The 16979-nt window shown below is 39.8% G+C and overlaps 1 long non-coding RNA gene across 1 annotated transcript in view; it reads right to left on the bottom strand.

The window, feature by feature from the left end:
• LOC130831507 (uncharacterized) overlaps nucleotides 1–16874 on the bottom strand; it is a 115794-nt gene extending 98920 nt beyond the window's left edge. Inside the window, exons 1-2 of the long non-coding RNA XR_009048066.1 lie at nucleotides 16693–16874; nucleotides 13457–13553 (exon numbers count right to left, since the gene is read on the bottom strand). This is a non-coding gene — a long non-coding RNA (uncharacterized LOC130831507). The remainder of the gene's footprint in view (nucleotides 1–13456; nucleotides 13554–16692) is intronic.
• Nucleotides 16875–16979: the final 105 nt, after the last annotated feature.

Genomic DNA, 16979 nt, shown 5'->3' with positions numbered 1-16979 from the left:
GCACCTAATAAAAATTCCTTTAATGCCAAGACATAAAGAAGGGCCTCTTTGGAAATGAGTTATTAACAGCATTTCGTGAATAGATGGAGAAATTGTAGCCAAGCCATTTAAGTGTCATAAAGTGCGGCAAAGGCTGCTGGAGGCCTCTGAGGGACGCCAGGCAATACCATAACAATCAAATCTGAGATGGAAGAGGGATTGAGCTGTCCACTCAGAATTTTTATATTGTCAAAGAGCAGCGAGGAAATAATGTGATCAAGAAGTGAATTAACCTTGTGTGTGAAAGAAAGGGGATGATCTGATGGAAAAGGCAGTAAAGTAAAAATCACTCCATAATGCCCACATCGCAGGCGAGTCATGAGGGGCTCCTAATGTCTGCAGGCTGTCAGCGAGCGGATCCAGACCTCTAAGCACCATAAACCCATTCCCTGCATTAGCCTGTAATTGGAATACATTTATTCATGCTTTTTTAGTTCTTCAGGGTCTCTGTGTTGTATACCCACCGAGCATTAATTCCTATAAATGTTCTATCTTTGCAGACTCCTGCAAGCAGCTAGACAGCCTTAACATCCAGCGAGGGAGAGAGAAAGTGCTGTGTACGGAGAACAAGATTTGAATCCAACTCCCATTTTGTACTATAATGTTTAATTTAGCACCTTGACTGCCTCCCTCCAAATGTTCTTTGGATGCTTTTGATGAATGTTTAGTGATAATGTTTTTTGAATTTTTATATTTCAGGGCAAGAGTTCCTACAAGAAGAAAATAATAAACAGCAAAGACTAACCAATTGATTTCAATAATGCTAGGATACCCATCTTTCAAAATGTAAAGTTCACGTTTTCATTTGAGGTTGCATCTCAATATATGACACTCACCTACACATAACCCCCATGTCATGTAAAAATAATAAAATTTAAATCAACTTTTTTTCCTGATAACAATACTTTGGCCTAAATCACTTAGAACCAAACCCAGCAAATACTAGCAAGTAGATGCCTGGCACGCAGAGCATCTACCATGGAGAGGCACTGCCCTAAACGCTTTACATACGTTAACTAAGGTGACCTTGATGATGATCCTATGAGGTGGGTACTTTCTCCATTTTATAAAAATTAGGGAAGTGGAGCACAGAGAGGTGAAGTAAATTCCTCAAGGTCACACAGCTGATTTGAAACTGCAAAAATCTGTCTCTAGCAGTCTAGATTCTTAGCCACTTTGCAAAATTCTCTCACCGAAATATCGTTAATCCATCCAACACTGTTTAAATTACTCTCCCCAAACAATGGATATTTTATTTGTACTCTAATAATTAAAGTTACGTAGGGATGTGCACAAATGTGTGTGTGTGCATTCTTCTTGGGGGTTTTACCTCTTGGGCTGTCCCTCACTTCTCCTGTTGTCAATCATCCTCTTTTTCTATGAGGGAAAGTTCCCATGAGCATAGAGATGCGCTCTGGTGTCTTTTCACCTTAGCCTCCATCTCCTGATCCTACGTTCCCTTAGAGCTACCCCCACCCCCTCAGGGCCAAACTCCTCCAAGGGATTGTATTCACATGCTGTCTCTACTGGCTTGCGCCCCATGAATCCTTCAGCCTCTTATGAATCTGCCTCCTTCCTCAGCATCCTGTGCTAAATCCAAAGGTCACTTTTACATCTTCATTTTGTTCAACCTTTCGGCAAAAAGGACACACTTAACCACTCCCTCCTTGAAAAATGCTGCCTTTGTGGCTTCCAGGACTCCATCCTCTGCCTGCCCTCCTCCCCCCTACCTACCTGGGTTTCCCTCTCTGGGTTCTTTGGTACCCAGATCTGAGATGTTGAGGTTCTTCAGATTTGGCTGTGGGCCTCCTGTCACCTCTCATCCACTCCCCTGTGGTCAAGTCATCAACTACACGGATTCAAAAGCCATTTCTTTGCTAATGATGCTTACATCTTTATCTCCTCTTTTTGCTCCAAATGTAAACAGCCAACTGCTCCCTGTCGTCTCAGTGTGTATGTCTTAAAGACATCTCAGATTTAACATATACAAAATGGAACTCCGGATTTCCCCACATGACCAAAAAATGAAAAAAACAAACAAACAGCACCTTCCAGCTAGTGGCTTAAGCCAGAAATCGAGGTGTCATCCAAAACCCCTGCTCTCTCATCTGCCAGATACTGGTTTATGTGTGATATTTTATTTGGTTCTGGCCACGAACTGTGAGGGAGAGATTTTCCTTATCTGCAGAAACACACACAGAAGGAAACGACTTTCTTGGGTGACGACTGAAACTCTTGTTACAGTTTCATGGTTCTGTGAGGGGACATCGCTGAAGTGGTACCAATGGCAGAACAGAAATTGGCCAGCACCTGAGGATGTGACTGTGCCACAGAACTGACCAACCCCAGAGCTGCCCACCTCTGGACTTCTTAGTAAAGGTGACAGTAAACTCCTCACTGTAAGATGCTTTTCATTGGGTCTTATGTTGTTTGAAACCAAAAGCAATCTGCCTGACACATACCTCTCTATCAGTTATCTGCATAACAAGTTATTTCAAAACAGGGGTTCAGAACAGCAATAAATGTGGTGTGTCTTACAGTTTCTGGGGGACACGAACTCAGAAGTGCTTAGCTGGGTGGTCCTGGTTTGGGGTCCCAGGGGCTGTAGATGTAATGTTGACTGAGGCTGAGTCAACTGGAGGCTTGACGAGGCAAGTAGATCCACTTCCAAAACAGCTCCTTCACAGGTGCAGCTTGGTACCTGCTGTCGGCTGGCAGGGGCCCCAGTTCCCTCCCTCGTAGGACTCTCCACAGGCTGCCAGCTCACGACATGGCAGCCAACCTCTCTCCGAACGATCAGTCCAAGAGTGAGCAAACCAAGTGGAAGCTATTTTTTTATTAGGACCATGCCTCAGAAGTCACAGAGCATCACCCCTACCACCTTCTACTCATCAGAAGAGAATCACGAACTCCAGCCCAGATTTAAGGGGCAGAAATTAGTCTCCATCTTAGGAAACGATATGTAGACATATTTTAAAACCACCACATGCACATTTTCTTGGTGCATCCTAGTGCCAGAGATCTTTCAGCTTCTAGAAACGGAAGTCCTTTCCACCTCGGAGCTCTTGCACATATGACCACGATTACCTGGAACGTTCCTCCTTTGGGTTTCTTCTCTCCTTCAGGCTGGCCTTCCCTCAGCATCTTTCTGAAGTTGCCTCCCTTACCCATTCACTTCTGTCTTGGCCCCTCGTCTCTTTCCCTCACCACCATTTACCATTATTTGATTTTATTTTTATGTTGGTCTGTATTCACTCCCTAGAAGTATGTTTCATCTTTTTTTTTTTGGCTGCCTAGCATGTGGGGCTTTAGTTCCCCGACCAGGGATCGAACTCACGCCCCTGCAGTGGAAGTGCGAAGTCTTAAACACTGGACCACCATGGAAGCCCTGGAAGTACGTTTCATCTTTTGTCTGGTTTACCTTTACATTCCCAGTGCCTAACAGAGTCTGTCAGGTAGCAGGCACTCAAAAAAAATAGTGAATGAGTGAGAAAAACTTGGGCACACATCCACTGTATTTTTTTTTTTTTTGGAATATAATTGCTTTACACTCTTGTACCAGTTTTTGAGGTACACCAAGGTCAATCATCTGTATTTATACACATATCTCCGTATTCCCTCCCTCCCTCGACTCCCCCACACCCTCCCCGTCCCAGTCCTCCAAGGCATCATCCATTATCGAGCTGAACTCCCTTTGTTATACAGCAACTTCCCACTGGCTATCTATTTTACAGTTGGTAGCATATATATGTCTATGCTACTCTCTCACTGCATCACAGCTTCCCCTTCACCGCCCATGCCCCCAAACCTAGAGAACTCCAGTCCATTCTCTGCATCTGCATCCTTATTCTTGTCTTGTCACTGAGTTCATCAGTACCATTTTTAGATTCCGTATATATGAGTTAGCATAAAATATTTGTCTTTCTCTTTCTGACTTACTTCACTCTGTGTGACAGACTCTAGGTCTATCCACCGCATTACATATAGCTCCATCTCATTCCTTTTTATAGCTGAGTAATATTCCATCGTATATATATGTCACATCTTCTTTATCCATTCATTTGTTGATGGGCATTTAGGTTGCTTCCGTGTCCTGGCTATTGTAAACTCAAAATGGATTAAAGACCTAAATGTAAGGCCAGACACTATAAAACTCCTAGAGGAAAACATAGGCAGAACACTCTATGACATACATCAAAGCAAGATCCTTTTTGACCCACCTCCTAGAATCATGGTAATAAAATCAAGAATAAACAAATGGGACCTAATGAAACTTAAAAGCTTTTGCACAGCGAAAGAAACCATAAACAAGACTAGAAGGCAACCCTCAGAATGGGAGAAAATAGTTGCCAATGAAACAATGGACAAAGGATTAACCTCCAAAATATACAAGCAGCTCATGCAGCTTCATACCAAAAAAGCAAATAACCCAATCCACAAATGGGCGGAAGACCTAAATAGACATTTCTCCAAAGAAGATATACAGATGGCCAACAAACACATGAAAATATGTTCAACAGCACTAATTACCAGAGAAATGCAAGTCAAAGCCACAATGAGGTATCACCTCACACCATCATCACACAATCTGGAAACAACAAATGTTGGAGAGGGTGTGGAGAAAAGGGAACTCTCCTGCACTGTTGGTGGGACTGTAAGTTGGTACACCCACTATGGAAAACAGTTTGGAGGTTCCTTAAAAAACTATAAATAGAACTACCATATGACCCAGTAATCCCATTACTGGGCATATACCCAGAGAAAACCATAATTCCAAAAGAAACATGTACCATAATGTTTATTGCAGCACTATTTACACCGTATGTTTTTGAACTGTGGCATTTGCACAACCACTCAGAGGAAGATATCTAAGATGATAAGGAGCTGAGGAAGTTCAATAGGCAAAGAGATATTACAGCTATCTTTTGAATATTCAAAGGGCTATCATTGGGGAAGAAAAGATTACATTTCTTCTTTACGATTCATGGAGTAGAATTAGAATGAACGGGTAGAAATTATGGGAAAACAGAGTCCAGTTCAGTAAAAGGAAGACCCTTCTAATGATTGGCAATTGGCATTATCTAAAACAATGAAACCCACTGATCTATAAGATAGTAACCTTCATATCATTCAAACATATGCTCTAAGACCACCTGCCTTCAATGTCAGAGAAGAAATTCAGATACTGGTGACTGACTGGACTAGATGACCCTAAGCTCCCTTTGTACATTCTGGGACTCCATAATATAAGCCTTACATTAAAAGCTTTCCTACTGGAAAATTTTTGAGACATAATAATGAGAGAAACATCCATAAGAAAAGTGTTCTCTCTACACTCTCATGCTTTCGGAGATTTTGATTACACAGAAAATGAAATTTTTTAAATGTTTGTTTTTATGATTACAAAAGTGTTTACTTTCAAAATCTAAATTCTGTCATATATTGATGAAATATTGATTTCAAGACTAAAGAGGTTTTAACTGAATGTTTCATCATGAGGCATATTTTCTAATATCCTTTTGTTTCTGGAAATAATAAACTATATTAGCTATATTTTTTACTTCTGCATTTAATCAATCTTTTAAACATCACATAAAGGGAAAAAATTATTCTTTAGAAAATAACATAAATGGCCTTCAAAATGTGAATGGGTAAACAAACCATGGTACATTCATATGCTAGAATGATTCAGTAAAAAAAGAAATGGGTTATCAAGCCATGAAAAGATTTGAAAGAACTTTAAATGCACATTGCTAAACAAAAGAAGTCAATCTAAAAAGGCTACACGGACTTGCTAGGTGGCGCAGTGGTTAAGAATCTACCTGCCAGTGCAGGGGACACAGGTTTGATCCCTGCTCCAGGAAGATCCCACATGCCATGGAGCAACGAACCCTATGTACCACAACTATTGAGCCTGTACTCTTGGGCCCGTTAGCCACAACTATTGAGCCAATGTGCCGCAATTACTGAAGTCCACGCACCTAGAGCCCATGCTCTGCAACAAGAGAAGCCACCACAATGAGGAGGCCGCGCACTGCAATGAAGAGTAGCCCCCGCCCACGTGCAGCAACGAAGACCCAACGGCAGCCAATAAATAAATAAACATTAAAAAAAGGTTTAAAAAATAATAAGAAATAAAAAGGCTACAAACTATATGATTCCAACTATACGACTTCTGTTAAAAGCAAAACAATGAAGATAGTAGATCAGTGGTTGCCACGCGTTTGTGGGGGAGAGAGGGATGGAAGAATAGATGGAGCACGGGGGATTCTTAGGGCAGTGAAACTGTTATGTTAGATACTTTAAACGGCGGATACAGGGCATGTCTTTATACATTTGTCCAAGTCCACAGACACCAAGAGTGAATCCTAATGCAAGCTATGGACTTTAGTTAATGATAATGTATCCATATTGGCTCATCAACTGCAATAAATATAAAACTCTAATACAAGATGTTAATAATACAGGAAACTGGTGAGAGTAGGGTATTGGGGAACTCTTTACACATCTGCGAAAGTGAATAACAATAGATTGCGATAATTTGGTGTAACCCATATGGTATTTAGTATTAAGGTATCTAAAGACAGAGAACGGGGAGGAGAAAGAAGCAATAACGAGGTGTAAAAAGTAAATTCAAAAAAAATTTTTTTTCAAAATTTAAAGGATTATAGAATTTGTAAAAAAAGAAAAAAGAAATTGTAGAAGCAGATAAATCCAGGCAAGTGAAACTGAATGACGGGAGGTTTGGAAGGAGAAGCACAGGTAGCGAGTGGACACCCACTGATGATAAATATTATAAATATTCATGTAAGACAGTGAAGACGTTGGCTTTGGCTGAGCTTACAACTTACTGAAACATTCAACAAATAGTTGTTTGGGTAAAACACTGTGATAAGATGAATGGGAATTTCCAGACGTATTAGACATCAACCTGCTCTCAAGAAGCTTGCTGGAAACTGAGAATTACATGATTTCACAAAATTAAAAACAGGTCATGAAACTGATCTGGAAATATACTGAGCTACAGCTAACATTGGCTGTCTTAGGAGAGGGAAACTAGGTAAATGAGACCAGGGGTATGCGATCAACTTTTCATGACATATGTAACTGCAACTTCTGAATTTTTTTAAATTTTCATTTCTTTATATTTGGCTGCATCGGGTCTTAGTTGCAGGGGGCAGGCTCTTCACTGAGGCGCACGGGGCTTCTCTCTAGCTGTGGCAAGTGGGCTCTGTAGTTGCGGAACTCAGGCTCTCTAGTTGTGGTGCTCAGGCTTAGTTGCCCCACGCATGTGGGATCTTAGTTCCCTGACCAGGGATCAAACCTGCATCCCCTTCATTGGAAGGCGGATTCTTAACCACTGGGCCACCAGGGAAGTCCTGCAACTTCTGAATTTTTAACTATATGGATATATTTCATAATCATAAAGAACATTAAAACTTAAAGAAGACAATAAAATTAAAATTATATATTTAAATAAAGAATCCAGAAATACCAGAATAAAACATGTCTGGGGCATTTCCTCTGATCAGTAGACTGAAGCATAGCCTATTAATTAAGCACAAAAGAAAAGGAAATAATTCAAGTTGAGTTCAATCCTCAAATTGCTGACTTTCTTCCAAGGTTCAGATCCAGATGAAGACCCATCCCTACATTTACATGAAAATGGATGACTAAAATAATCCTTCTGTTTGAGTCTCAAAATCACATTTCTATATAAAATATCACTACCTCTAAATTTGCATGCCTTTAGATATTTCAACCATCCAGAATTACACTGTGCATGCATGTTCTCATTGGAGCTTTCAATAAAATTTAAAAGTATGGCATCACTGCCCATTTTAGCAATGTCAGTAAATAATATGTTCCGTGATCTGATGAGATTAATACTCAGAAAGCCATTATTAAAGGTATGACAAAGTAACCTTCAGACTGTACTGCTTCGTGAACAGCCAAAAAAACGTTTCTTCGATGGTTGAGGTTCATAATGGGATTGAATGACTATGAAATATTCCAATTATTCTTAATAAGTCACAAACCAATGAATAACACACCTCAGATGTCCAAGGCAAACCCTGTCTATCTAGGAAGTTATAATCTGGTATAATCCTAATGATAGCTTTGGCAATCATTCACTCCACTAAATTTATTAAGGACCATTTGTATTAAATAACTGTACCAACAAACTATTGTTATAAACAGAAATCAATGAGTTTTTCAAGATACTTTATTCCAACTCCCTCATATACAAATCTGTTTGTTCACTGAGTGTCCCCTGTACCGAAAGTACTACGTTATTAGACAGAAAAGGTAAACAGAAAACATGGTCACTGCCTTCCTAGAACTCACAGCCCAGTAAAGCAGGAGAGAGAGACAGAAGCACAGAAACTGGAAAACACTGTGATTACTGAAGAAGTGAGTATAAAAACTGTGGTGGCCCACGAGAGGGGATTGTCAACCTACTTAAGCAAGCGGACAATGGTGAGGGTTCTTGGGGAGGATGTTACTTCTCAGTTATAGAGCGTGACAGTGGCAGAGACTTGCTAGAATTCAGATCTCTAGATTTCCAGGCAGCATTCATTTTGCTACCCTGTTCCCTAACAACTTGATCAAAGGTCATCAATACTGCAGCTAGAGCACACAAGTACACGAGTGAGTAATTTAAGCAACGTTTTAAAACCATGTCTTGCTGACAATCAGCTACTGCAGAGAATGAAACGGATCTTTTAAACAACTCTAACTTTGTACCAAAAGCATTTAACACTCACACCCAGGCACAGTATAATACACGTGTGTATATGTAGTTTCACATAGAAGTTAATAGATATGCACAGCTAGTAAGAAGTGTTATTTCAAAACCACAAGTCTAATTCAGTCTATTTACAATCACTTTGGTACTGAAAGTATATTAACTAACCAGCTGTCAGACTGTATTGCTACAAACTCTTATCCCAGCAGGATATTTAAATTAGAGGCAAGGATGAATCTTTTCCATACTGCCATCTCTCTTATTCAACAGGATGTGTTTCAGAGAGATTACCTGGCTTAATGCAGCTAATTCAATACAAAACTGAGTTGGCTACTTGGACTGTCCAAACATCCTATCTTCCTCAAATGTGCACAAAGCAATTAAAACCTCTGGTGTTATGTTTGATAAAAGTGAAGTACTGGAGCACGCCAAATGTCAATTCCCAACGGGTAGCAAAAGACCAAATTTGGCAATGTAACAGATAACACTCACTCTTTCAGATAACTGAAAATTCTGGGTCAATCCACTGGCTTTTAAGTAATGATGACACCGTACTTCTATCTCAGAACCAATAGCAATAATAATGGATAATAATCGGTGGGTATTGCCACCAAACCATTTTAATGAGAAGATGCAGCTTGCATACAACTCTTGGTATTCTCAAAGCTCTTATGAATAATGACCTTTAACATAAGACGAGAATGCCACTTTATTTCAGAAATGGCTTTAAGATAGTTTGAGTCTTATCTGTAGAGTGATGAGCGTGCCATCTCCCCAGGATCAGGTGTTCTTCACTGAGGTTATATTCAGCAGCGTGCCCTGGGAAACAGCCTGTGTCTCATGTTTCAGTGCACTGCGGTTTCAGCTATGCTCATTCCCTGGTCCCTATGCTGCCACACATGTGAGTGGAACTTCTCCTGTTATCTCATAAGCCTAAAAAATACACTGCTTTATTCCATTCTTTCTAGCAAACTTAAGACCAAAAGTTAGGGGGGAAAGGTAAGGGAAAACACCATCTTCTACATGATAGCAGGCTAAAGAGGAATAAATCAAAACGCTACAATTTTTCTCGAAGTGGTTGGTCCCCAGCCTTTTTTCCCTGATGAATCCACTAGACTATGGTTACAAGATTTTTAAGTAATATTTCTCTTTCCATTTTAGCCCTACTGCAGATAATTTACATGTCTAAGTGAATGAAAGGTAGCCATTCTATTTCTAAAAGAATTTACATTGCGGTTAAGACCTAAATCACATTAAAATAATCACACACAGTAGAAACAGAATAACAGAGCCTTTGCTCAAATGAGATAGATAAATAATCAACAATGCATATATATATATCCAAAGAAATAAGAAGTTTATTTTATGAAAGGCTGTTGTGATGAAATTAAACTAAAGGTAGCTGAATCATGGTCACATATTATATAGTTGTAATGAAAACTGATTAAGAGAATTTCAGAGGTAGGGAGGGGATTTGCTAAGAGGGTATTGGGGAAAGAGACTTCAGCTAGTTGCTTTAAATTCAACAGTTCTGTTAGCAATTTATGGACTTGATTATACCTTCAAAATGAACAGTAACCCAGTAACAACTCCAGTAGAAAGATACTAAAATTTTATGATACGGGGTAATCAGATAGGCAACCATCAGTATAATAGATATGATCCAAAGACCCAACAATTCATGGTAAACATAGCTGAGTAACACATTTCTCATGAGAAAAGACAAAATCTGATTTTTAAGACTTATTCAGAGAACTGAGAAAATCCTTCACATTAAACCTCATCCTTGATTTACTGGTCATTGATTACAATATTTCAGTTTCAGGGCTTTAGCTTTTAAGCTAAAAGAAGTAATTATTTCCTTAAAACTCATATACAATATCTTAAAAGATTAAAGAAAATAGCCACATCATATACCTATGCAGGGTTTATTTAATCGTGTTTATTCAACTGTAGAAACTTCTCTATAGTACAGAGAAAAGAGAAAGAGGTAAACACCTACCTTTCTGTCATGAATTGGTCCAATATTAGTTACAAAGAGAAACAAAATAGAACACAACAAATTTCCTCCTGGTTCTTTGATTCTTTGTTTCTTTGAAATGTAAAAATACAATGTATTTAGAAAGCAGCTTCTATGTCAATTAATGAATATTATTTTACATATTATTAAGTATATATCATACTATTAACTTCTTGGAAGAGTTTCATTATGCATTTTGCAAGCTGATTTGAGATTTTTACCTACTTTCTAGTATTAAATATAACGAATTGCCTCAACTCCAAATTTAACTAACCGAATATTAGTGTGACTTCCACAAATCGGCCTAGTATTGTAATAAACATTTCACCTTATTTATTTCAGAAGTTAGTAAAAAAAATTCTAAAAAACAAACAATGTGTTTTATGGCCAAATAACTATAAATTTTTAATTTATTCAATTGTATCAATGAAGCAAAACTTATCATTTGCATAAAAGCATCTTGGACAAAATTTGCTGGCAGAGATTTCCTTTTAGTATTTCTCCTCTTGGAATAGGTACAAAACTGATTTGCCTGGCACTAGATTTTGCGAAGTAGTGACTATCTTGTTCCAAAGATGCAGGGTAGCTATCTAATCCCTGCTGCAAGGTTGTCTCCTAAGACAACAACATGAGAGGCCCTGAAGATGCACAATGTGGTGCCCTGGCTAAGGACATACACAAAATTATGTCTCTGGAGGACCATTCCTATGGAATTTCATTTGAAAAGATAAAGCAATCAATTTTATTGAGGAATTTAAGTTTAACTTGCTTTAAAATAATGTACTTCTAATTGCTAAGTGGTCACAATCTATGTCCAGAAGACATATGAATGATAAGAACAAACCTCCACAAGAATAGTGTTCACTTTTGGTAGGGCCTAAGCAGCAGAGTTCTCACTGGAAACAATGCAGGCCCTCTATAGAAAGACCCTCTATAGAAACATCTTTATAGTATTGAATGAAAAACATCCATCACCTAAAATTCAAAATCCAACAAAAATAACTTGCAAAAACAAAGGTGAACTAAAGATTTCATCACATAAGCAAAAATTAACTCAAAATGGGATCACAGATCTTGATGTAGAACCTAAATGATAAAATTTCTCAAGGAAAATAGAAGCAAAATCTTCGTGGCTTTGGGTTAGGCAAAGATTAATCAGATATGACACAAAAAGCACATTCACCAAAAAAACTATAAATTATAAATTGAACCACATTAAAATTAAGAACTTCTACTCTGTAAAAGATGCTGTAAAGAGAATGATAAAGGAAACCTCAATATGGAGGAAAATATTTTAAAATCTCATTTCTTGATAAAATGATTTGCACCTATATATATATATATATATATAAGAACTTCATATATATATAAAGAACTCCCAAAATGCAATAGTAAGAAAACAAGCAAACCGATTTTTTAATGGGCAAAATATCTGAGCAAACACTTCACCAAGAAATACAGAAGATACACAGAATGCCAATAAGCATATAAAAAGATGTTCAATGTCACGAGTCATTAGGAAACTGCAAATTAAATCAAAATGCTAAAGAATTCAGACTAATCGATAGTGATATAAAGCAAATTAATGGTTGCCTGCAGAAAGGGCAGAGGCAGGAATGGGTCGGCGGGGACAGAATATAAAGGGACAGGAGGAAACTCTGGAGGTAGTAGGTGTGCTCATTCTCTTGATTTTGGAGATGTCTGTATGGATGTATACATATATCAAAACTTATCAAACTGTGTGCTTTTCAGAATGTGTAGATCATGTCCATTATTCTTCAATAAAGTTGTCAAAAACTGTATCATCCATCAAACTGGTTATGCTTCTGAATTGCTTGTCTCCTCGCTTTATAATCGTAAATTATTTTGACTTTATCTTTGTCCCTATTGATTTCATTGCTGTGTGTCTATTTTAACCCTACTGCATGTAATACTGGATATTTTTGTCAACAGTATGTTTAGGCTAAATTTTTAAAATAATAACATGAGTCTATGCATGCACTGTAATTCCAATATTAATCGTACACAGCCACAGTTAATAATGATATGGAGTTTTCCAGCTCTCATGGTGAGCCCAGAGTTGACAGCTGGCTGACTATGAAAGTTTAAAAAAAAAAAAAGCCACCAAAATCCCCCAGGCTTATAAGTACCATGGCCCCTTTCCCATTCAAGTGCCAGAGCAACCACAAAGATGAATGATTCATCTTCATCTTCCATTCACCACAGGCAGGAAGCGCCTTAATAGCCCTGATGCCACAGCACACAGGGAGGTACCCCTGTGGCCACCTGACTGGTGAGGGACCCAGTTCCAGAGACCTGAGAGGCTGCATTTGAGACTTTCTTCTTACAGCAACCTTCCTAGCTCAGTTTTCCCCTCGAAGCATAACCTAAGACAACTACTTGTGTGCAGTCAGGTCATTTGGGAGGTGATCCTAGTGACGGGATGGGGAGGAAGATACAGAAGATGATACTAGAGTGTGGTATTGAAACGGCAGCTGTGGGCAACCGGAACTCAGTTTCACCAGGACCTCTCCAGAAGCACAGAGAATGGTCTTACTACACTGTCTTGTTAAAAGTTGAGAGACAAGAACCGTTATCCATTGGCTACTGTCGCCTGCTTGGAGGCGGACCCAGGAGTGTTAACTCACCAACACGTCAAAGCTGTGCATGGTGTGAGCTGAGAGAGATACTGCCGGCCTCGGGTTGGCAAAGTCAGAAGAGCCTCGGGACAGAAAGCAGAGCAGCCTGGCAAACGGAGAGGAGAGAAGCTGTCAGGGAAAAGAGTGGAAGTTGGCATGAACTGTCTCCCCCACTCCCCAGGGAGTCAGAAACTAGAAGGGATGCTGAGAATGTGAGTCAGGACACCAAGGACACCAAGGGCTTTTGACATAGCAGGACTATGAATTTCTTTTGAAGTTATAATCAATTCACAGCTGCACATCTTTGACCACAAGGGTTACCACAAGGGGTAAAGGGCAGCAATGTACTGGAGTCCGTATTGGTTAAATGCCTCCTCTTTAACAAGCACTACTCCAGATCATCTCTCATACAGCTCTTATTGGACCTGTAAAAATATTTCTCTGGTTGTATTACTTTGCCAGGACTGCCACAACAAAATACCACAGGTCGGGTGGCTTAAACAACAGAATTTATTTCCTCACAGTTCTGAGGCTAGAAGTTCGGGATCTAGGTGTTGACTGTGTCTTCACATGGTCTTCCCTCTGTACATGTCTGTCTCCACATTTCCTCTTTATATGGGGTCACCGGTCAGACTGGATTACTTCATTTTACTTCATTTTAACTTAATTACCTCTTTAATGACCCTGTCTTCAAATAGTCACATCCTAGGGCACCAGAGGCTAAGACTTCAATATATGAATTTTGTGGGAGACAAACATTGCCCATAACATTGACCTTTACATTAAAAAATATTTATAATATTTAATTAAAGTACTGCTCATGTGATTTAATATAAAAGTTACCCTGGATTCCTAAAGAGCAATTCCCATAATAAAGTCTTTGATTATCAAAAAGGCAGTAGTCATGCTGCTCTTTATGATTAGGTTTATGAAAATTACTGATGACTAGCACCCACTTATATATTTATATATATAATTTATTTTATTTCTGGATATATATGTATAGGTTTAAACCGTTATGGCAAAGCATTAAACATAACTTCATAATGAAGCATTCATAGTTGAAATTGGGATAGTTTTAGAAAGTGAAACTATTGGATTGTTTTATTTCTTCCTACATAAGAAATACCTTTGGACTTCCAGAGAAAATTGCAAAGACATTTAATCCAGCTGGTTCTTTGTGTCCTATTATTTTCTTTGTCTTTCATGTACATGAGAAATCTTAAAATGTGTCACTTAAGCTTTATTTAAACATTTAATTCTGTTATTTTCAATATTTTTTCTTGGTTTAAAACAAATTCCAACTATTCTCTAAATATATTTCCCAATCAGTCTAGAATCGACAGTATCTGATGGACACAATCTAAGAAGGATGGGATTTGCTGGTAAAGAGGGAAAGATAAACTAGGCTTGATGCGGCAAAGTGAATTTTCAAAGATATGCTATCAGCAGTTTCCTATTTGGGTTATACTTTTCGAGGTCAGCATTTAGAATTACTGTAGATCTTATTACTGTCATGTCTAGCGTCTGTTTATCTTGGTTGACTCTTCTCCGACTACCTTCCTTCCCCTATCCCCCTTTCTAAACAGCCCCCCACCCACCCAATGTGAATCCTCCTCATCATTTAAACTCTGCCTTCTAATGGAAGCTTTCACAAATTACTCCAGTCAATGTTCTATTTCCTCTGAATTTCCTTAGTACTGTCCTAACACTCATTTGGCACTTAGTCATTCATTCACCAACTATTTACTGAGTGCAGGCTGTGTACCGAGCACTCTGTTCTAGATGACGGCAATACAGCTGTGAATAAATGAGACCAAAGAGCTGCTCTCGAGGAATATTCCAGTGGAGCTAAAGAGGTAAGCAAGACATGAACAACAAATGCTCAGGAAGTGATCACAACTGCTATGCAAGCATGTAAAGCAGAGTGAGGACAGTGTGTGTATATGGAGGGGTCAGCTCTCCTAGACCTAGCAATCAGGGAAGATGTTTCAGATCAAGTTACACTTGAGCAGCTAGGAGGAAAGTGAGGGAGTGGGTACCTTGGAAGGCAGTGGTCCCTGAAGAAGGAACAGTAAGTCCTGAGTGCTGCTGCCTGGTGTGCCTGGACAGGGTTAGATGAACTTTGAACAGCAGCTATAGATGTGGTTTATCCAGATCAGGCTCTTTCTTAGAAGCCACCGTAAAGTTTTTGAATTTTAATCTGAGTAAAATGGTAAAGGGGTCAGAGCAGAGAAATGGTATATTCTGTCAGTTCTAAAAGGATCATTTCTGCTGCTGAATGGAATTTTAAAGTAGAGAAACAGAAGTGGAAAGACCAGCTAGAAGACTACCGTAATTGTCCAGGTACAAGTAGATGATACCTTAGTACACCTCTTGTACTGTAAGTTATTTTAAGCTAATATTTACCTCTTCCTGTGTACCTGTAACTCCTCGAGGGCAGAGAGCTTATATTCCTAATTTGTGGATTATGCGCATGGCCCATGTTGTATGAAAGCCTAGCATTAATTCCACATGACCCGAGTAACAGCATGGCATCATTGGAAGACTGCCATTTACTATTCCTTTAGGAAGTTTACATTCTCTAAGCCGTAGTCAACACTTGTGAAATTCAACCTAACAAGGATTAAATGAAAATGCCTAGCGAGACCAACCACATACAACAGGTGCCTGCTGTGCTTCAATGGAAACCTTCATCCTCTGCCCCATTCAAAACACAACGTCTGTCCTCTCTGTATAACGCCTTGTGAAATTCTGAAAGCTGTACACAACTGACCGGATGCTAACATATATATTAATGCATTCCTTTCCTGGGTATCCAAAGCATGCTCTCACAAAGGTTCCTTCCTTATAGTAATCTTTGTCTTCCGTATCATTTTAGCGTTACCCCCCAAACCAATCCATCACCGATTCCGTCTCGGTTTGAACATCACTGCATCTCAGGGATTGTAGATGCAGCCCCAACTGCAGGGTAAATGTTTAGTTTGGGAGCTGGTAGAGTTGTGGGGTTTACATCCTGAGCAGTAAGTGGCACTGTCCAAACAACGCTGACATTTTCGTGGAAACGACCTGGGCTGCTTATAGCCACAAGCTGAAGCGTTACTTCAGAAGCAACCCAAGCGTTACTTGGGTTCACCTTCCCCGGAAAGCAGGTAAAACATGGAAGCAGAGAAAGCTCCTGTGACTTTACCCCCATCTCATCTGGATCAAGCAGAAGGAAGAGGGAGCCCCAAGGGTGTCTATACCCGGGTTCAACAGACTCCACTCGGCCGTCTCTCAAATTCCAGCGCACGGCCACTGGCCGGCCAGGCGCCCCTGCGTGGGCGCCCACGGGGCCCGGGGTATGCGGCCCCGCACCCCGGGGGGCTGCACAGGCTCAGAGGCTCGGAGACTATGAACACGATGAGCGTCGACCCGAGGATGAGAACACGCCACCGGACAGGCGCCTGCCGCCCCGACGCCGCGTCCAGCACGCCGAAGGGAAGGGCGCATGCGCAAGACGTGACCGCGCCGCCGCCGCCGCCGCCGCCGC

This window comes from Hippopotamus amphibius, chromosome 11, assembly GCF_030028045.1.
Source record: "Hippopotamus amphibius kiboko isolate mHipAmp2 chromosome 11, mHipAmp2.hap2, whole genome shotgun sequence".
Taxonomy (NCBI): Eukaryota; Metazoa; Chordata; class Mammalia; order Artiodactyla; family Hippopotamidae; genus Hippopotamus; species Hippopotamus amphibius.
This window is presented reverse-complemented; position numbering and strand designations above follow the sequence as displayed.